The following is a 22221-nucleotide window of genomic DNA, read 5'->3' as shown; positions in this document are numbered from 1 at the left end:
GCTGAGGGGAGGTGAAGGGGGGGTAGAGGGGGAGCAGAGAGAAAAGGGGGAGCTCAGTCTGGGAAGGCCTCTTGGAGGAGGTGAGCTCTAAGTAGGGTTTTGAAGAGGGGAAGATAATTAGTTTGGCGGAGGTGAGGAGGGAGGACATTCCAAAACTGCGGGAGGACGTGGCCCAGGGGTCAACGGCTGGATGGGCGAGAATGGGGATGGTGAGGAGGTGGGTGGCAGAGGAGTGGAGCGTGCAGGGTGGGGAGTAGAAAGAAAGAAGTGAGGAGAGGTAAGAGGGGGCAAGGTGATGGAGAGCCTTGAAGCCTAGAGTGAGAAATTCTTGTTTTGTGCGGAGGTTGATAGGCAACCACTGGAGGTTTTTAAGAGGGGAGTGACATGCCCAGAGCATTTCTGCAGGAAGATGAACCGGTCAGAGGAATGAAGAATAGACTGGAGCAGGGAGAAAGGGCAGGAAGGGAGATCAGAGAAAAGGCTGACACAATAATCCAGCCGGGATATTACGAGAGCCTATAACAGTAAAATAGCCATTTGGGTGGAGAGGAAAGGGCGGATCTTGGCGATATTATAAAGGTGAGACTGGCAGGTTTTGGTGACGGATTGGATGTGTGGGGTGAATGAGAGAGCCGAGTCAAAGATGATAACAAGGTTGCGGGCCTGAGAGACGGGAAGGATGGTAGTACGATCCACAGTGATAGGGAAGTCAGGAAGAGGACAGAGCTTGGAAGGGAAGATGAGGAGCTCAGTTTTGGACATGTTGAGTTTAAGGTGGCGGGTAGACATCCAGGTAGAGACGTCTTGGAGGCAGGAGGAGATACGAGCCTGAAGGGGGGGGAGAGGACATGGGCAGAGATGTAGATCTGTGTGTCATCTGCATAGAGATGATAGTTGAAGCCGTGAGACCGAATGAGTTCACCAAGAGAGTGAGTGCATATGGAGAATAGAAGAGGGCCAAGAACTGACGCTTGAGGAACCCCAACAGTTAGAGGATGGGAGGGGGAGGAGGAGCCTGCGAAGGAGATCGAGAATGAAAGGACAGAGAGATAAGAGGAGAACCAGGAGAGGACGGAGTCCATAAAGCCAAGGTGAGATAAGGTGTGGAGGAGAAGGGGATGGTCAACAGTGTCAAAGGCAGCTGAGAGGTCAAGGAGGATTAGGTTAGAGTGGGAGCCATTGGATTTGGCAAGAAGTAAGTGATAGGTGACCTTAGAGAGAGCAGTCTCGGCAGAGTGGAGGGGACGGAAGCCATATTGAAAGGGGTCCAGGAGAGAATGGGAGTTAAGGGATTCTAAGCAGCGAGTGTAGACGACTAGTTCTAGGAGCTTGGAAAGGAAGGGTAGTAGGGAGATAGGGTAATAACTGGAAGGGGAAGTGGGGTCGAGAGAGGGTTTTTTTTAGGATGGGGGAGACATGGGCATGTTTGAAGACAGAGGAGAAAAAGCCATTAGAGAGTGAGCGGTTAAAGATAGAAGTTAAGGAGGGGAGGAGGGCAGGGGCGATGGTTTTTATAAGGTGAGCAGGAATGGGGTCCGAGGCACAGGTGGAGGGGGTGGCACTTGCGAGGAGGGAGGAGATTTCCTCTGAGGATACTGCAGGGAAGGATGGGAAAGTAGGGGAGAGGGTTGGTGGGGGGGAGGCAGAAGGGAGAGGGGTGACTTTGAGGAGCTCAGACCTGATTGTGTTAATTTTCGTGATGAAGTAGGTGGCTAGATCATTGGGGGTCTGGATTATTCCCCCATAATTACATTATGGGAGTAGGGACTCAAAAGGTCTCCCTTGAAGATGAATTGGGGGTTCAAGGAGAGAAAAGGGGAGGGGGCCTGGGACCTTTATATTTTTCCAAAAAAAAATTCCCCACGGACCTAGCCAGCAGCTTAACCTAGCACTTAATTTGCTCTTTCTCTCCCATAATTAGAAATAACTGGCTGGGTCTCAGTCCAGGAAATCTTTCCAAATTTTTTTCTATTCTTCCCTCCATATCAATCAATCAAGGACATTTTTGAGCCCTTCCTGTCTGCAGAGCATTGTACTAAGGGCTTGGTGTACCCTCCACTATATCACGTAAGCTCTTTAGAACTTAAACATTTTACCTATCTTACTCTATTACTTCCTCTTATTACTTTTACTTTTAGTGTGTATCTCTGGAGGTATGTCTTTTACCTCCTATCTCTTAGATTAGTCACTTGTAGCCTCTCATTCTCAGTTTCTTCCATGGGCTCCTCCTCTGCCTCCCACCCCCTAGCTGAGGGAGTCCCTCAAGGCTCAGTCAAGGCTCTCTCTCATTCAACCCACATATTCAGTTGGTTTCCAAATCTTCCACATAGTAAGCTTTTAATAAATACTATTGAATGAATGAATGAATGTTGGTTCAACCTCAAAGCAGTACTACAATCTGCCCTTTCCTCTCCACCCAAACTGCTACTATGTTAATCCAAAGCATTTATCCTATCCTTCCTTGATTACTGTGTCATCCTCCTCCTTTGAACCTCTGCCTCCTGTTTCTCTCCATGCCAATCCAGACTTCACTCTGCTGCCTGGATAATTCTTCTACAAAACCATTCAATCAATCCATCAATCAATGGTATTTATTGAGCACTTACTATGGGCAAAACACTGTACTAAGTGCTTGGGAGAGTACAATATGACACAGTTAGCAGATGTGTTCCTTGTCCATAACGAACTTACAGTCTAGATGGGGAGACAGACATCCATATGAATAAATAAGTAATTTAGGACCTATAATTTTAAGATGTGTACATAAGTGCTATGGGGTTAGGGGTGGGGTGAAAATCAGATGTTCAGAGGTCACTGACCCAAGGGCTTAGATGACACAGAAGGGAGAGTGAGCTGGAGAAAAGTGGGCTTAATAAGAGAAGGCCTCTTAGAGGAAGAAATGTGACATTAATAATGATTTGAAAATTCAGTGAGCGTTTCCCCATTGCTCAAGAACCTGCTTAATATAGACTTAAAAGCAGTCAATCACCTTGTCCACCTAACCTTCATACACTACAACTTAGTGTATACTTCACTCCTCTAATGCACTGTAACTCAATCTCATCTATCTCACCACCGACCTCTTGCTCATGTCCTACCTCTGGTTTGGAAACTCTCCCTCTTCATATCTGAAATACTATCACCCTCCCCACCTTGAAAACCTTATTAATATTTTTGGTAATTGTTAAGCACTTACTGTGTACCAGACCCTGTACTCAGTTCTGGGCATGGATACAGGGAAATCGGGTTGGATACAGCCCCTGTACCACATGGGGCTCACAGTCTTAATGCAATTTTACAGATGATGTAACTGAGGCGAAGAGAAGTTAAGTGATTTGCCTAATTTCACACAGCAGACAAGTGGTCGAGTCAGAATTAGAGCCCAGGTCCTTCTTACTCCCACAACTGAACCCTATCCACTAGGAGGCACTGTTGCTTGGTAAAAGCACATCTTCTCCAAGAGGCCTTCCTGGACTAAGCCCTCATTTTCTTTTTTCCCACTCCCTTCTGCATCACCTTGCACTTGGATTTGCACCCTTCATTCATCCCGCCTTCAGCTTCACAGCACTTACATATATGTCCATAATTTATTCATTTATATTAATGCCAATCTCCCCCTCTAGTCTGTAAGCTCATCGTGGGCTGGGGAACATGTCTACCAACTCTGTTATATTATACTCTCTCAAATGTTTAGTACACTACTCTGCACACAGCAAGTACTCAATAAATATGACTGATTAATTGAATGAGGACTGGAATCATGTCCATTAAATCTGTAATAATAACAACAATAATAATAGTGATAAATGATTGTGTTATTTGATAAGCCCTTATTCTGTGTCAAACAATATTCTAAGTGTTGAGGTAGTTCCAAGATAATCAGGTTGGGTAGAGGAGAGCTGAAATTGGGAAACAGAAAACAAGGAGAACAGAGGATAGGCAAGTAGAAGAAACTTTTTAAGAACATGGTAAAACAAAGTTTTAGACTGAGCTGTAACCACCTCATTAGCATGGCATATTGCTTTAAAGAGAGATATGACTCATTTTTAACAAAGTTGGTGGTGCATTTTGCAGAAGCCCTCACTTTGCTCTTCATCTGAAGGATGGGATGTCATGATACCCCATATGGGAGAGACAAATCTTCACCCTCCCCTTCCTCACTTGCCTCATTCTCCTCCAGACTTGTCCAGAATACCACCTGTGCCAGTGATCTTGTTCAGGGAGCAGATGTAGGAGCAGGTGAAATACCTCATCTTTTGGAGAATCATTACTCACTCCTATATTAATGAGGAACGTAATGAAAACAATTTTCTAGGATCAATCAATTTGTGTTTAGCATATCAATAAAAGATTTAGTTGGGATTGACATAGAATTTATTGTTCATGAAAATCCTCAACTATAAATTGAAGCAGGAAATTCATAAAAGGTAAAAGGAAACATTTCTTCAGCTAAGAAGGTGAAAAGAAATAGAATTCTTTACCTCAGAAAGTTTAAGTAGGCTGAAAATACCAAGAGGTACTTAACTCATACTGCATATTAAATGTCATTATACTAAAATATTACCACTACTACTACATGCTTACTTTGTGATGCATATTGTACTAAATGCTTGAATAACTATGACAGAGGAAGAAAACATGATTCATTCAGTCATATTTATTGAATGCTTGCTGTGTGCACAGCACTGTACTAAGTGCTTGAGCCCTGTCACAAGAAGCCTGGAAAACTGGGGGTGTTGATGAGGCTTCCCAGATGAAGTCCTCACTTCCCCTATCGTCCCTCTCCTCTGCATTGACTCTGTATTTGGCTCTGTACCCCTTAAGCATGTTTATATTTACCTCAGCCCCACAGTACTATTATTAATAATAATAATCATAATGGCATTTTTTAAGTGCTTACTATGTGTAAGGCACTGTTCTAAGTGCTGGGGGGGATGCAAGGAGATCAGGTTGATCCTTGTGGGGCTTACAGTCTAAATCCCCATTTATAGATGAGGTAACTGAGGCACAGAGAAGTTAAGTGACTTGCCCAAAGTACCACAGCTGACAAGTGGCGGATCTGGGATTAGAACCCATGACTTCTGACTCCCAAGCCCGTGCTCTTTCCACTGAGCCATGCTGCTTCTCTATTCTTATACATTCTAAAACTATTCTTATATGTAGCTTTATACTCTATTAGTTCTTTCATCTTTATTTATTTTAATATCGCTCTCATGCTAATGGACAAGGATTGCATGTACCTAATCTATTGTAAATTCCCAAACAGTACAGTACAAACCACAACGACTTAGCAAATATCATTAATTGATTGTCAGTGTTAATTATGTAGACTATGTAAATCTATGAGAGGTGGAATTTAGGCAGAAAGATGCAGAACGCTGCACCAGTAATAGAATAAATGTTGTTGTGTCCTTCCTAGCTTTAATTACTTTCTTTTTTTGGAACCTTGGAGACACAGAGGCTCGGCTGCCACTTATTGATGTTATGAGCCAAGGACAAGATTTTGTCCTGCCAGGGCACCAACCCCTAGCTAATATCATAGAGGTAGTCCAGACTGCATTGTAACAGAATTTCACCCAATAGAAGCACTGTCAGTTCCTGCAGCGAGCTGGTATAGCTCCAACTGGGGCATAGAGGGCGGCTGATCTGGGCTAAGAACAAGGGAAAGTGAGTCTGTGCTCTAACTGTTCTTCCTTTGTCAGAGGGTAGAGAAAAACTTTGGCCTGACCCAGCAGACTGTGATGACTGGTCTCCTTTTTCATACTGGACTGCCGGGTGAGCTGGCTTCTCATTACTATTACAACTGTTTGAAAAGTCTGGCATCTTCTCCCTCTCACCTCTCCATTCAAGATCTGCTTTATCAAAATGGCCAGGCACCCTTATATTCCATGGCCCCAAGTCCAATTCTGGTGCAAGTCATTTTTTACTTTCAGCCTTGGTCAGTATGTACAGAAGCATGATAGAAGGTGTCGATGCATAAAAGTATAGAAGGTGCAGAATTACTCATCATAGTATGGGGAGGGAGTGGGGGAGATGTGATCTTGGAGCAAGAATATAAAGTGGTGAAAGGTCTCTCATAATAATAATAATGTTGGTATTTATTAAGCACTTACTATGTGCCAAGCACTGTTCTAAGGACTGGGGAAGATACAAGGTAATCAGGTTGTCCCTTAGCGTTGTGACTACAGAACATGAAGAAAGATGTGGTCTAGTGCACTTGGAGAGGGAAGGATTTCTGGGTAGGAGGGAAAATGTGAGCAAGGGGTCAGAGTTGGGAGAGATGAGAGTGAAATACAGTAAGGAGGCTAACTGGAGGTTAAATAAGAGTGTATACTGGGGTGTAGTGGAAGAAGATGATGGATTGGCAGGAGGCAATTTTCTGAATACTGAATTGCTGAGGGCTTAAAAGGAAATCATTAGCAGTTCTGCTTGCTGTGCAGAGGAATTGAAGGTTTTTGAGGAGTCAGGAGATATGTTTACAACCATGTTTTAGAAAAAAATGATCCATTCAGGGGAATGAAGTATAAACTGGTGATGAGAAAGACTGAAAGCCAGGAGACCAGCAAGGAAGCAGACTGAGTAGTCTATTTGGAATATGATCAGTCCCTGGACAATTGTGGTGGCCCTTGGATGGAGAGGAACAGGAGATATTTAAAATATTATCATTTCCCCAGAGGAAAACTATATGGGAAGGTTGCAACACTAATTTGTAAGAACTGTGTATAATCAGTTAAAAAACTAAAAATATAAAGAAAATTTCCCCATTATAGAGTTAGAGCTGGAGCCATGCTCATTTCTGATGGAAAGAGAAATCAGGAAGCCACCGCTGAGCCCAGAATATATTGAGAACCCACTTGGAACCAGAGTGCATTTCTGGCCCCAAATCTAAATCTCCTACTGCTTTGATAGTTTATTTGCCAAATTCAATGACCTCTACTCCATCCCAATCCCCCTTGTCCACTCAGCTGCTTCCAACACTGTGGACCATCCCCTTCTCCTCGAAACATTATCCAACTTTGGCTTCACTGACATTGTCATCTCTTGGTTCTCCTCCTATTTCTTCTGCTGCTCATTCTCAGTGTCTTTCATGGGCTTCTCTTCTGCCCCCAGTCCCTAATTGCAGGACTCCCTCAAGGTTCAGTTCTGGTTCCCCTTCTATTCCCATCTACTCCCACTCCCTTGGAGAACTCATTCACTCCCATGACTTCAACTGCCATCTCTAATGTGGGTGATACCAAATTCTGCATCTCCAGCCCTGATTTCTCTCCCTCTCCGAAGTCTCAGATTTTCTCCTGCCTTCAGGACATCTCTACTTGCCAAGTAGTCTATCTTCACATCATCTTCATCTTCACATCAAACAGAAACTTCTTTCCAGAGGCTCTAAAGTGCTCAATTATCTTATTTCCTCCTACTTTACCTCCTTGATTTCCTACTACAACCTAGCCCTAGCGCTTCACTCCTCTAATGTCAATCCATTCCATGTACCTTGATCTTGCTTATCTCAATGCTAACCCCTTGCCCACTTCCTGCTTCTGTCATGGAAAATCCTCCCTCTTCATAGCTGACAAATGATCACTCTCCACACCTTCAAAGCCTTTCCAAAAGCATATCTCCTCCAAGAGGCCTTCTCCAACTAATTCCTCATTTCCTCTTGTCCCACTCTCTTCTGTGTCACCCATGCATTTGGATTTTCACCTTTTGTTCACCCTTCCTTCAGCCCCACAAAACGTATTCACATATCTATAATGTATTCATTTATTTATTTTAATGTCTGTCTCCCTCTCCAGACTGCAAGCTTGTTGTGGGCAGGGAACATGTCTGTCAACTCTGTTATAGTGAACTTCCCAGGCACTTAATACAATGCTCTGCAGACAGTAAGGGCTCAGTAAATAACACTGAAACCAGGATAAAGAGAGTGATGAACTCAGAAACTCTGAATGCCTCTTCTCTCCCTGCAACTGGGAGAAGCCGAATGGCCTAGTGGAAAGAACATGGGCCTGGGAGTCAGAGGACCTGGGTTCTTTCTGCAGCTCCTCCACATACCTGCTGTGTTACCTTGGGCAAATCACTTAATATATATATTTTTAATGATATTTGTTAAGCACTTACAATGTGCCAGGCTATGTGTATTATGTGTATTACATGCTGGGGTAGACACAAGGTTATCAGGTTGAACACAGTCCATGCCCCTCATGGGGCTCATGGTCTTAATCCCCATTTTACAGATGAAGTAACTGCAGCATAGAGATATTAAGTGATATTTGCTCAAGGTCATAACTTCTCTGTGACTCAGTTACCTCCTCTATAAAATAGGGATATTTACATTGTGAGTCCAGAGTGGGACAGAGTCTGTGTCCAATCCAATTATCTTGTAGCTCCTCCAGCACTAAGTACAATGCATGGAACATTTTAAGGGTACTACAAATACCATAAAAATAATAACAAAAAAATCTGCAAAATCATTTACTTAGCAGGAAATATAGTTTCACAGGGTAAGCCAAAATGAAGGCTTTTGCAATTTGTTTTATGCTAAGCAAGCACTCTTCCATCTAAGATAATTCTCTGCTGGTTCCCAGTGTCTATGAATTCAATTTTGTGCAATTTTAAGGCTGGATTTGACTGGGAAGGTTCCATCACTCATTTGAAATTCTACATTTTCTGACCTTCCACAAAACCAGGAATATTGGATAGTATTCATTGCTATTATGATGATAATGATGATGATGAAGGTTTTTGCTAAGCCCTCACTATGTGTCAAGCACTGTTCTAAACATTCAGGTAGATACAAATTAATCATGTTGGACACAGTCCTTGTTCTGCATGGAGCTCACAATCTAAATGATAGCCTCTTAATTGTCTCCAGTTGTAAATTCCTCTTCACCACATCCACTCCCATTCCAGCTCCAAACATCCAATCTCTGAAGAGAGGGAATTATCCTAGCAGGTAAGGGGTAGCCCAGTGTTGGGCTAGCTATAAAACTGTACTTCAATGATGGGGTGTTATGCTTCACAGGTATGAGGCCCCAGCTTCAAACCCCAGCATCTGTGATGAATCAATCAAAAATAGCTATTGTTCTTGCCCCGGGTGCAGAAACTGTACTAAGCACTTGGGAGAAGGAAATATAATTACTAGATATGATCCCTGCCCTGGAGGAAGTCACAGACTAGCAGGGAAGACAATTGCTAAATTAAACAATAGGCAGAAGGAAGGAATAGATATAAGGATGCATGCATATGTATGGATATATATGATATATACATATGTGTAAGTGCTACAGGGGTGTGTGAGTATAAAGTGCTTATGAAGTGAAAATGTCGCAACAACAATATTAGTAGTAATAGTATTTAAGTGCTTACTATGTGCAGAACATTGTATTAAACACTGTGATAGAGTGCAAAAATGGAAAATAGACAAAAAACATGTCCCTGGAAGGGGTCGTTCTCTATTAATAAAGCAGGGAAGAGGAATTAAGACAGACACATTGGGTGCAATAAACACTGAAGCATAGTAACAGCAAAAGGGACAAGGAAAAATATACATTACACAAAATAAAAACATAAGTCAGTAGAGGGGTATGGCTGGAGGGGCAAATTTCAGGTTCCTGGTGATTCAGAGACTATGGTATACCCAAAGCAACAACAATGGATATGTCAGCTAAAAGTCTTCACTTCACAAGGTTTTAATGAGAACTCATGTTGCAGGTGCTATTCTGTTTCACTCTGGGGTGGTGGAAAGCAGGATGGGATGGGGTATCCTCAATGGTGTGGAGAGGAGTCGGTGTTGGTTCTCTGGAAGGCAGTATGTCTGATCTACAGAGTGTACCGACAGTAGGTATAAAGATCCTTAACCATAGTAGAAGAGAGATGAGTGCATACAGGGAAACATGGTTGTGATTACCAGCTGTTTAATACTGTGGAGGCAAAGAGCATCTGAAGAAACACAAAAAAAGGCTTTAATGCTTGGCTTAGAACATAGAGAGTATGCCAGGGGCAGGCAGAGAGTTATTCAGCTATCTTGGGATGGTGGGGACATGTAGCACATGCATTTTGTTCAGATGCAGGGAGAAAGAGACAGTGCAATAATCAGGAGCTAGCTTGGGCGTCTGCCACATCAGCACACCAGTCCCCATTAGATCCAAAGATCACTGACCCTCAACTTTACCAAATGATGCCTGAAATTGAGGTAAAGGATAGCTAGTGTTCATTCCATCCTTCAGACCCCTTAACCATAATTTTCACTCAGATTTTCAGGATGAGATTTTAAATCCTCCATTAGATGGTTAATTCCTTAAGTGCAGGGGATATGTGTCATTTTGTTGTAGTTCTCTCCCAAGCTTTGGATATAGTGCCTATTCATTCATTCATTCATTCATTCATTCAATAGTATTTATTGAGCACTTACTATACAGATCACTGTACTAAGCGCTTGGAATGTACAAATTGGCAACAGATAGAGACAGTCCCTGCCCATTGAGGGGCTTACAGTCTAATCGGGGGAGACAGACAGACAAAAACAATAGGAATAAATAGAATCAAGTGGATGTACATCTCATTTAAACAGTAGCAACAAATAGAATCACGATGATGTACATCTCATTAACAAAACAAATAGGGTAGTAAAAATATATACAAATGAGCGGCAGTGTTGAGGGGAGGGGAAGGGAGAGGGGGAGGAGCAGAGGGAAAGGGGGTAAAAGGGGGCTTAGCTGAGGGGAGATGAGGTGGGGGTAGAGAGGCAGCAGAGGGAGCAGAGGGCAAAGGGGGAGCTCAGTCTGGGAAGGCCTCTTGGAAGAGGTGAGATCTAAGTAGGGCTTTGAAGAGAGGAAGAGAGTTAGTTTGGCGGAGACGAGGAGCGGGGGCCTTCCAGGACTGTGGGAGGACATGGCCCAGGGGTTGACAGTGGGATAGGTGAGAACGGGGGATGGGGAGGAGGTTGGTGGCCTAGGAATCAAAGGGGTTGATTTAGGAGAGAGGAAGCCATAAGAGAGATGGGAAGGGGAGAGAGAGATTTAGGAGTAGGGCAAAAGACTTGTTGAGCATAACTGGATAAGGGGAGTCCACTCAAATTTAGAGTTAATGATAAACCAAAGGAAACCTTTGAATCACACAGTAGCAATAGGATGCAAAAAGTGTTGCAGGCACCTAATATCATACTGTTCAAGGATCATCTATTGCTGACAACTGGAGGGAAAAAAATCAAAGTTATTTGGAGGCTCAATAAGGAAAGTCCATCCTTCATTGCTTTCTGGAAACGTAACTGCCACATGGTTTTAGGGATGAAGTGGGCAGTTGTCAGAGGTTGCCAGATTGCAGGGACTTTTAGTACAGGATCTTCCCTCTAAAAGAGAGGGGATGAGTGCAGGAGAATGGGATGGTGCAAGGGATTTTCATGTCTAAACCTAACCCTAATCTAACAGTATGGGCTTCCATTGGCTGGGACAAGCTAGTGTTTCACAGCACCAACCAGTGGGGAAAGGTAGGTGGAGAGCTATAAACACTGGAATTTCCTGCCAGTGCAATCACTTTACTCCCTAAAACTCCCCTTTCAGTATGATCCATTCCAAATCTATAGCTTCATCCCTGACCCCTGACCTGCTCTACAGTACCACTGTGTAATTCTTCCAGTACTCAATATCATCTCCAAGTTGTAAGAAAGACCCTTTCATGGTAGAGTTAAGTCTTTGAGATAATTTCTGGGCCCTTTATGCCCAGACCTGTTCCTTGTATTGAATTCCCATGTCCCAGACATGGGAATCTGGGACCTATTGCTCATGTCACTCTCTCTCTATTCCTTTTTCTGCCAAAATGTTCCCCTGCCTTCTTTTGGGACCCTTCAAAAATCACCCTTTCTGTGAAGTCTTTTTTGATTAACCTCTGCTTTCCTGCTCGTGTCATACATCCACCCACCTCAGCACCCTTTTATCATACCATAAATGTGTTTAATATGTATATATGTGTGTTGTTGTTGTCTTATGTTGTCAAGTCATCTCCAACCCATAGCAACACCATGGGCACATCTCTCCCAGAATGTCCCACCTTCATCTACAGTCGTTCTGGTAGTGTATCCAGTGTTCTTGGTAAAAATATGGAAGTGGTTTACCACAGTAAATTTGAGAATCCACTCTCCACACTCCACCATGCCACTGCTGCCCAACACAAATGAGTTTTGACTTGTAGCTGTTTGCCTTCCACTAGCTAGCCACTGCCCAAGCTAGGAATGGAATGGGTATGCCCCTACTAAACTCTCCCTCCCATAGTTGAGACTGGTAGAGTGCTGGAAACTCTCCAGTTGTGACCCTGAGTGGGGAATATATGTGTGTGTGTGTGTGTATGCATTTACAGATGTACATCACTATTTATTTTATTGTGCTTATCTTCATTTATGATTAGGCATGCTTGCCTTTTTGTTGCTTGTCTGCCTTGATAGAAAAATTTAAACTCCTTTCAGGACAGAACATTACCTTTTACTGAGGTAAATTTCCAAGTACCCTGCATATAATGACAGTGATGGAGTCTTTTATGAGAACAATGGATATTCCTTAGTCCTGGGACTTTAGGAAGGAGAATCTGAATGAAGATATTAATTATAGTAATAAGTCTTTCCTCACTGAGAATCTCATTCTATTGCCTCTACCAATCATGTTCCCTCTAAGGCGCAGAGTTTTTTAAAGTGTGTGAAAGCAGAGGTGCAGCACATTTCTAAATAGACACAAATGTTTTTCAATAGGCAGGACCCATTTGTGGCCAAAGTAATCACCACATTTTGTTGATGCTGTGTCAAAGAGCCTAATGCACTTACCTCATTAACCATTACAGTCTTTATCATCTCTGTTAGCTAGTTATTTTCAGATTTTCTGCAGGGACTATCCATCTTGCAAACCACCCTAGGAGAACCTTCATTACTGATGGCATAGCACCAGCAGGCAGAGCTACAACTAGAACCCAGATCTCCTGAATCCCAGAACCAGGGCTCTTTGACAGGACCAAAAGCATGGCTGTCACTGGACCATCACCTGGATACTTACAAATACTGATGATGATGATGATGATGATGATGATGATGATGATAGTTTCCTACACACAAGATGGTTTTCAGTCAACTTCCTTTAAGAAAACTAGTGTCATGTTTCATCTTCAAACACAGATTCAAGTCTGTATTGTACTCTCCCAAGTGCTTAATAAAGTGTTCAGCACATAGTAAGTACTCAATAAATACCACTGATAGATTGATTGATTGATTGATTGATTGAGATGGCAGAAGGATGTGACTTTCCATATATAATAATAATGGTATTTCTAAGCACCAACTAAATGTGCAGATACAAGATAATAAGTTTGGACACAGTTCCTGTCCCAAATGGGCTAGATGTCTATGCAAGAGGATTTAAATCCTTGAATTTAATCCCCCTTTTGCAGATGTAGAAACAGATGCATATATAATTTGTGAGAAATAAAGGCACAGAGAAGTAAAGTGACTTGTTCAAGGTCACACCGCACACAAGTGGAGGAGCTGATATAGAGCACAGGTCTTCTGACTTCCAGGGCTGTGATCTCTGCATTAGGTCATGCTCCTTCTTGTGAGGCAGCTCACACTTGTGGACAGTTCTGCCAGGACTATTGCAACTCACCTCCTCTTTCCTTCAGCTACAGTATACTTCTCCTGTGGCAGGTTTACCTTGACACACCTTGACCCTGTGTTGCCTATCCAAAGCTGGCACATGCAAATTCCAAGGGTCGAGCCCAACCAATCTGGAAGGGCATTACTGCACAAGCTCATCATGGCCATTCATACTCACATGACTCAGTGGTCCTCTAAAAGAACCAGAAATGTGGAGATGGCACAGCTCGTGTACATGGCATGACCACCATGCACCCTAGACTGTAAGCTCTTTATGGGCAGGAAATATGTCTGTATATTGTTATACTGTACTCTCCCAAGTGCTGTACAGTGCTCTGCACACAGTAAAAACTCAATAAATATGGTTGACTGACTGACTGAATGGTTGACTGAATACATTCAGGTTTGGCCAAATGTGAGGCCGTTCATTCCTGGGCTTAAGACTTACAGGTTGACTGGTTCTGAGGCTCAGAACTCCTTTCCTGGTGACTCTGTGGCCTCCCATGCATGTCCTTCTTAACAAGCAGAGCTCTGATGAATATAAGCCCTTAAGAGGTGGTAGGGAAGATGCCACAACATTTTATTACAACATGGCCAGTTTTTCAACAGCCTATCCATATTCAGTATGTGGTAAACTGTGACCTCTAGATATTCATCAACCTTACATCAACATAGGTCTATATTTAGCACAGTTCCCAAAGTTCAGATCATATGTTACATAATTATGATTCTGCCTCCTTCTGAAGAACAGCTCCTTGTGGTTCATATCCTTGAACTCCATATCCTTGAAGCACTTAGTACAATACTCTGCACACAGTAAGTGCTCAATAAACATGATTGATTAATTGATTGATTGAATGGCTGTGTTACTGAAGAAGAGAATCCAGGTGTCCCTCAGGTAGTTTGGGTAAGAAGTCACAAGCGAGTCTTTCTTTCATGGTGACAGATACCTAGTTTCTCTAAGGGTTTCCTGATTAAACCCAAAGGACTTTCAAGTCTGAACAAGCCTATGGAAACCACCCCAGAAACGTGGATCTTAGGTTTTGGATGAACTCATCAACACCTATAGTTTCATGCTTTGTGCTTCTGCTGCTGTACTTTCCGAACCAATAGTTCTTTACACTCACTAAAAGATTGATAAATACCATTTCTTAATACTATTACTACTGCTACTACCACTACCATTATTACTATTGCTGCTATTGCTGCTGCTACTACTTGCCCTGAAGGCATTAAATGTCTAGTTTTGGTAATGAGTCTGGGTCAGGCCTGAGGGTACGTCCCATGTCCCATGTAAGGACATCTTTTCTTTGGGCACTGAAAACGAATGTCGCCAAGCTTCAACCCATAGTTGCTGTCCTGTGTAGAGATTAACAACTAAGATGTGGTCCTTCTACCATCTGCACAACTAATGCAGCTGCTGAGATCCTCTGGGAGGCAGAAACAGGCAGCAACCTGGCAGAGAGTGGATGCAGAGATCTCCAGATTCTTGCTCCAGTGGGCCTGCAAGAACTCTCCAAGATATTTCCAGAGCAAAATCATTTCTTTCTGTAGTAGAGATGGGCCTAGAACACTGCTCCATCTCTGACAGCAGCCATCACCTCAGAATGAAATAATCTAAGTGTGCAATAAATTAGAGTCTGGCTTGGAAGCTGTCCTGCTGCTGAAATGCAGACTGCTTTCTTCTGGAATTGGGTAAGTATAGGCCTCTAGAGTCAGGTGGAGAGAAAGGGGTAATTCAGAAAGAAGCAGTGATGGATATGGGTTTCCAACAGTTTTGATCAGTGGCTTACAGCTCCTCTAGACTGCAAACTCACTGTGGGCATGGAACTCTCATTTGTTATATTGTACTTTCCCAAGAGCTTAGTATGGTGTTTTGCTCACAGTAAACACGCAGTAAATATGATTAAATGAATAAATGAAAAGAATCCCATACAGTTAGAGTGGTCGCACCTCCCAGAAATGAGCCCATGGGTCTGGGAGTTAGAAGGTCATAGTCCTGACTTTGTCACTTGTCTGCTATGTGATCTTGAGCAAGTCACTTCACTTGTCTGGGTCTTAGTTACCTCCTCTGTAAAATGGGGATTAAGACTCTGAGCCTCATGTGGAACAAGGACTCTGTCCAATCCTATTTGATTGTATCCACCCCTGTGCTTAGTAGAATGTGAGCACCTAACAAATACCACAATTATTATTATCCTCCAAACTCTGCTTGTAAAACAGAAATCTGAGGAGTGATGATATTAATCCTCAGACAAGTAGAGATATAGTTATATAGATGTATATATTGCCATAGATATATACTATTCTTAGATTTATATGCATATGAAAAGAGAGAGAGAGAGATATGGAGGAAAGGAGAGTGGAAAGGTGGAACAGATTTGTGGATTTTTTCTAATTCCTATGAAAAGTAGAAAAAGAAAAAAATCTCCAACTGTTGCATGAAGGATTTAGGCTAGATAGAGGAAGATGTTCCCAACAGTGATGATATCAATCAATTAATCGGTCAGTGACATTTATTGCACATATATGCAGAAGACTGTATTAAGTCCTTGGGAGAATGCACTTCAATGTAGTGAGTAGATATGTTCCCTCTGCAAAGGAGCTTGCAGTCTAGAGGGGGAGACAGATGTTGAAATAAAGTATGAGTGCTGAGGGCTTGGGGGTGGGATGAATAGCAAAGAGCGTAGGTATTACCTTTTTAGTAGGACTATGGAGATGTGGGGGGGGGTTTGTTGGATATGAAGGGGAGGGAATTTCAGATCAGAGAGAATATATGACCAAGAGGTTGACAGTGAGAGAGATAAGATCAAGGTACATGACTATGTTAGCAGTAGAGGAGCAAAGTGTGCAAGCTGGGATGCAGTAGGGAAGATGCAAGTGGGAGAGCTGATTTAAGGCTGATGGAGATGAGTTTCTGCTTTATATGGAATTGGGTGAGTAACCATGGGAGGTTTGAGGATTGAGGAGACATGGGCTGTATTTTTTTTTTTAGGAAAATGATCAAGGCATCAAAGTGAAGAAATGGCTGGAATAGAGATAGACACTAGGCAGGGAGGTCAGATAGGAGGCTGATGCAGTATTCAAGGCAGGTAGCAGTTGAAATGGAAAGGAAAGAGCAGATTTTAGTGATGGGTAAAGGAAAATCAGTCAGGATTTGATGACAGATTGAATATATGGGTTGAAGGAAAGAGATGAGTAAAAGATAATACTCACATTATGGATTTCTGAGGTGGTGGTGTCTACAGTGATGGGAGAGACAGGAGTTGGAAATGATTTAGATGGAAGATAAGGGGTTCTGTCTTAGACATGTTTAGTTTGAGATGTCTGGAGGACATCCAAGGAGAGATTCTTTGAAGGCAGGAGGATTTGTGAGACTGCAGAGAAAGAGAGAGGTCAGGGGTGGAGTAGATTTGGGTATCATCAGCATAGAGATGGTAATTGAAGTCGTGGCAGCAAAGCTATATAATTAGAGAGTCCCTTGAAGTGTTACTGGGGGTGGGGGGGATTGGAAATATGTTGGCCATGAATGCTTTTGTTTTAATTTTAAAGAAAGTAAATGTCATTTGTTTGGGATAGTTTTGGGAGAGGTGCTTTCTGCAATCAGGGAGAAGAATGAGATGAACTCTAAATTATCTCCCATTTCTTGGCTTCAGGGAGTTCATGAACAAGTTTAGCAATGGGAATCTCTCTAAGGGGTCATGAAAGAGAGATTTACTTACTGGAAAATGATGCATTCTCATTCAGAGAAGCAGCATGCCTAGAGAAGCAGCTTGGCTTGATGGAAAGAGCACTGGCTTGAGAGTCAGAGGACATAGGTTCTAATCCCAGCTCCACTACTTGTCTGCTGTGTGACCTTGGGCAAGCCTCTAAACTTCTCTGTGCCTCAGTTACATCATCTGTAAAATGGGGATTAAGACTATGAGCCCCATGTGGGACAAGCTGATCACCTTTTATCTACTCCAGTGCTTAGAACAGTGCTGGGAACATAGTAAGTGCTTAACAAATACCGTTATTATTATTATTATTACTATTATTCTTAAATCACTGACTGTGAGCTGATAGGGTATTTCACCATATGGTTGATCTGGGAGACTAAATAGAATAGAAACTGGGGAAGAGGAAAATTAAAGGAGCAAGACAAGGTGTTTAGGTTCTAGAAGGAGATAGAAAAGCTAGAGGATAATAGGCATACCGTGGGTTAAAAGGGAGTGAGAGGTTGGATGTGAATCATGAAAAAAATTGCAATATATATTATCTGGCCATTAGAGAAGATGGAATGCTGGGCTGGTTGGACCAATGATCTGACAAGGGACAGTCTTGTTTATTGATCCTAAGTCCTCATGCTTATCAAGGGAGGAGCAATAAGACAAGGTGTAAATAGGAAGAAAGAAGAAAGTTTAGTTCACACTCCTTGCAAAAAGAGAAATCAGGATGTTCTAAGATCAGAGGAATCTGAGCTGCATTTTTGTCAATCAGTCATCCAGTTGTATTTACTGAGTGCTTACTGTGTGCACCGAACTGTACTAAGCAATCGGAAAATAAAAGGTAGTAATAATAATAATAATTATGATACTTGTTAAGCACATCCTATTCATTCATTCACTCAGTCATATTTATTGAACACTTACTGTATGCAGGCACTGTACCAAGTGCTTGGGAAAGTACAGTAGAGCAATAAAGAGAGACAATCTCTGCCAACAGTGAACTCACAGTCTAGAGGCAGGGACACAGACATCAGTACAAATAAACAGACATCAGTATAAATAGATAAAATTGCAGATATATTCATAAGTGCTTTGGGGTGGGGAGCTGGGGGAAGAGAAAAGGGAACAAGTCAGGGTGATGCAGAAGGTAGTGGAAGATGACTATGGGAGCGGGAGTGGGACTATATACCAAGCACTGTTCTAAGCACTGGGATAGATGCAAGTTAATCAGGTTGGACACAGTCCCTGTCCTACATGGTGTTCACAGTCTTAATCCCCATTTTACAGATGAAGTACGTGAGGCACAGAGAAGTTAAGTGACTTGCTCAAGGTCATACAGCAGACATGTGGCAGAGCCAAGATTAGAACTCAGGACCTTCTGATTCACAGATCCATAGGGAGTCTATCCACTAAACCTGCTGCTTCTCAATTGAATCTATCAATCATATTCACTGAGCCCTTACTGTGTGCAGAGCATTGTACTAAGCACTTGGGACAGTACAATATGACAATATACTAGACATTCTCTGCCTACAGTGAGCTTATGGTCTATATGAGGAAAAAGACATTAATATAAATAAATGCATTACAGATATGTACATAAATTCTTTGGGGCTAGGAGTGGGCATGAATAAAGGGAGCAGTTAGGGTGATGCAGAAGTGAGTGGAAGAAAAGGAAAAGTGGGCTTCATTAGGAAAGGCCTTTTGGAGGAGGTGTGCCTTCAGTAATAGCAATGTAGGTATTTGTTGAGCACTTACTATGTGCCAAGCACTGTTCTAAGAGCTGGGGGAGATAAAGGGTCATCAGGTTGTCCCATGTGAGGCTACAGTCTTCATCCCCATTTTACAAATGAGGGAAATGAGGCACAGAGAAGTGAAGTGACTTGCCCACAGTCACACAGCTGACAAGTGGCAGAGCCGGGACTTGAACCCATGACCTCTGACTCCCAAGCCCGGGCTCTTTCCACTGAGCCACGCTGCTTCTCTGAAGCCAATAAGGCTTTGGAGGTGGGGAGAGTAATTCTCAGATATGAAGAGGGAGGGCATTCCAGTCCAGAAGCAGGACATGGGTGAGAAGTCAATGAAGAGACAGATGAAATTGAAGTACAGCTAGTACACTGGCATTAGAGAAGTGAAGTATGAGGCTTGGATTGTAGTAGGAGAGTAGTGTGGTGAGGTGGGAAGGCACAAGATGATTTAGTGTTATAAAGCAGTGTATAAGTGCTTTAGGGAGGTTCTGATTGACATGGAGATTGATGGGCTACTACTGGAGGTTTTTGAGGAGTGGGGAAACACTAACTGAACATTTTTGTAGAAAAATGCTCTATGCAGCAGAGTGAAGTATGGACTGGAGGGGGAGAGACAGGAACCAGGGAAGTCAGCAAGAAGGAGGATACAGTAATCAAGGCAGGATAAGGTAAGTGCTTGGATTAACGTGGTAGCGGTGAGGATGGAGAGGAATGTGTGGAGGTTGAACTGACAGGATTTAGTAATAGACAGAATATGTGGGTTGAATGAGAGAGATGAGTGGAGGATAACTCAAAGCTTATGGGCTTGTGAGAGAGGAAGGAAGGTGGTGCTGTTTATAGTGATGGGAAAGTCAGGGTAGAGATGGAGTTGGGGTAGGAAGATAATGAATTCCATTTTTGACATGCTAAATTTGAGGTGATGGTGGGGCATCCAAGTAGAGATGTCTTCAAAGAAGGAGGAAATGTGAGACTGCAGAGAGGATGAGAGATCAGGGCATGAGATGTAGATTTGGAAATCATCCACATGGAGATAATACCTGAAGACATGTGAGTGAATGAGTTCTCGGATGGAGGGGGTGTAAATGGAGAATAGAAGTGTCTTGAGTGACACTCTCAGTTCGGGAGTGGGAGCCAGAGGAGGAGCCTGAAAAATAGACTGAGAATGAGCAAATAGGAGGAGAACCAGGATAGGACACTGTCAGTGAAGCCTAGGCTTCAGGAAAAGGAGGTGGTCAACAGTGTCAACGGCAGCTAAGAGTTCAAGGAGGTTAGGATGGAGTAGAGACTATTGAATCTGTCATTTTTTGACCTTTGAGAGGGTGGTTTCTTTGGAGTGAAGGGGTCAGAAGCCAGATTGGAGGGGATCACAGAGAGAACTGGAGGAGAGGAAGTAGAGCCAGCATGTAGATAACTTGCTTAAGGAGTTTGGAGAGGAATGGTAGAAGAAAATGGGGTGATACCTCGAGGGATCTCTGGGCTCAGGGGAGGATTTTTTAGGATAGGGGAGACAAGGGCATGTTTATAGCTGTATCTATGTATATATATATATATGCACGCATATTCTATGTATGCTCTGCCACTTGTCAGCTGTGTGACTGTGGGCAAGTCACTTAACTTCTCTGTGCCTCAGTGACCTCATCTGTAAAATGGGGATAGACTGTGAGCCTCATGTGGGACAACCTGATTACCCTGTATCTACCCCAGCACTTAGAAGAGTGCTCTGCACATAGTAAATGCTTAACAAATGCCAACATTATTATTATTATTGCATAATGAGACCAGACTTAAAATGCAAAGTGCTAAGAGTTTGGTGCTTAGAATTAACTGGGGAAATGATCCTGGAGATGGGATTTTAGTGATGGGTTGAAGATAGGGAGAATTGTGATCTGGAAATTTGTATGAAAGGTGAATTCCTATCTAGGACTTAATGGGAACAACGTGCTGAACGTGAGAGAGCAGAAATAGGAAAACTTTGGACCTTATCTCTACCCCCAACTGAACACATGCCTTTAGTCGATCTTTTAGTTGGCATCTGCAAGTTTATCTGTTCAGGTTATAGTGCGGAGGCTCCAGATAGCCACCTGATTGTACAGAGTGAGGGACAGTGGCATAGCAAATGGGCTGAGGTTTCCAAAACTATGGAAATGCAAGCCCTGAGCATCCCTTGGGGAATGGGATGAGACCTGGTTGCATTTAGGATAAATCACAGGGAAGCATCTGCTGTTCCTGGGAAATTATCAATCAATCAATTCATTCATTCATTCAGTCAGTCGTATTTATTGAACACTTACTCTATGCAGAGCACTGTATTAAGTGCTTGGAAAATACAATTTGGCAACAGATAGAGACAATCCCTACCCAACAGCGGGCTCTTTGCTGGAGGAAAAGGCTCCATGGGAGGTCTAGGGTGTTTCAAAAGGCGTCATGGGGAGGTCACTCAGAGTTCAACACTAAGATGTGTACAGTGTTGTGTGTATTATGACATCATAACATTTTGCAAAAGGGCGTCTGAATCCATTCAATATAAGAATGTGTCTGGTGGGCAGAGTGGGGACCTGATTGAATTTCTTGCTCTCCCCTCCCGAAAGCAATAGTTAACAGGGGCAGGTTCCACTCTGAGGGATTCAGAGGAAAAGGTGAAGCAGAGGAAGTTGGTGTACTGAAAATTATAATACTAGACATAAGGATGTCTGATGCCAAATATGCACCAAGGACAGACCAGCTGAAATTCAGATGTGTGGTACAAAACTGGTCAAATTATCAGTTGGAGTCTGTTGGAGTCAAGAGAACAGGGCCCAGCAAGAGAATAGAGACAGGAAGAAAGGTGTCATTTCCTTCTTTTTCTCCTGGGAATGTGTGTTCCCAGGTTCAAAGGATAGAATTGAGTTAAGTTCTTTCATTCTCCCACTCATATTTTTTTTTTTATTCCTCCATCTCTTCCACAAGGGAATGGCCAACATCACCACAGTGAATGAATTCCTTCTCATGGGGTTTTCAGACATCTGGGCACTGCAGCTCATCCATGCTCTGCTTTTACTGGCCACCTGCCTCACAGCCCTGACAGGGAATCTCCTCATCATCATGGTCATGACCTTCAGCCAACACCTCCATACCCCTATGTACCTTCTTCCTGAAGAACCTGTCTTTC

This window comes from Ornithorhynchus anatinus, chromosome 8 (assembly GCF_004115215.2).
Source record: "Ornithorhynchus anatinus isolate Pmale09 chromosome 8, mOrnAna1.pri.v4, whole genome shotgun sequence".
Taxonomy (NCBI): Eukaryota; Metazoa; Chordata; class Mammalia; order Monotremata; family Ornithorhynchidae; genus Ornithorhynchus; species Ornithorhynchus anatinus.
Note: the sequence above shows the minus strand (reverse complement) of the source record.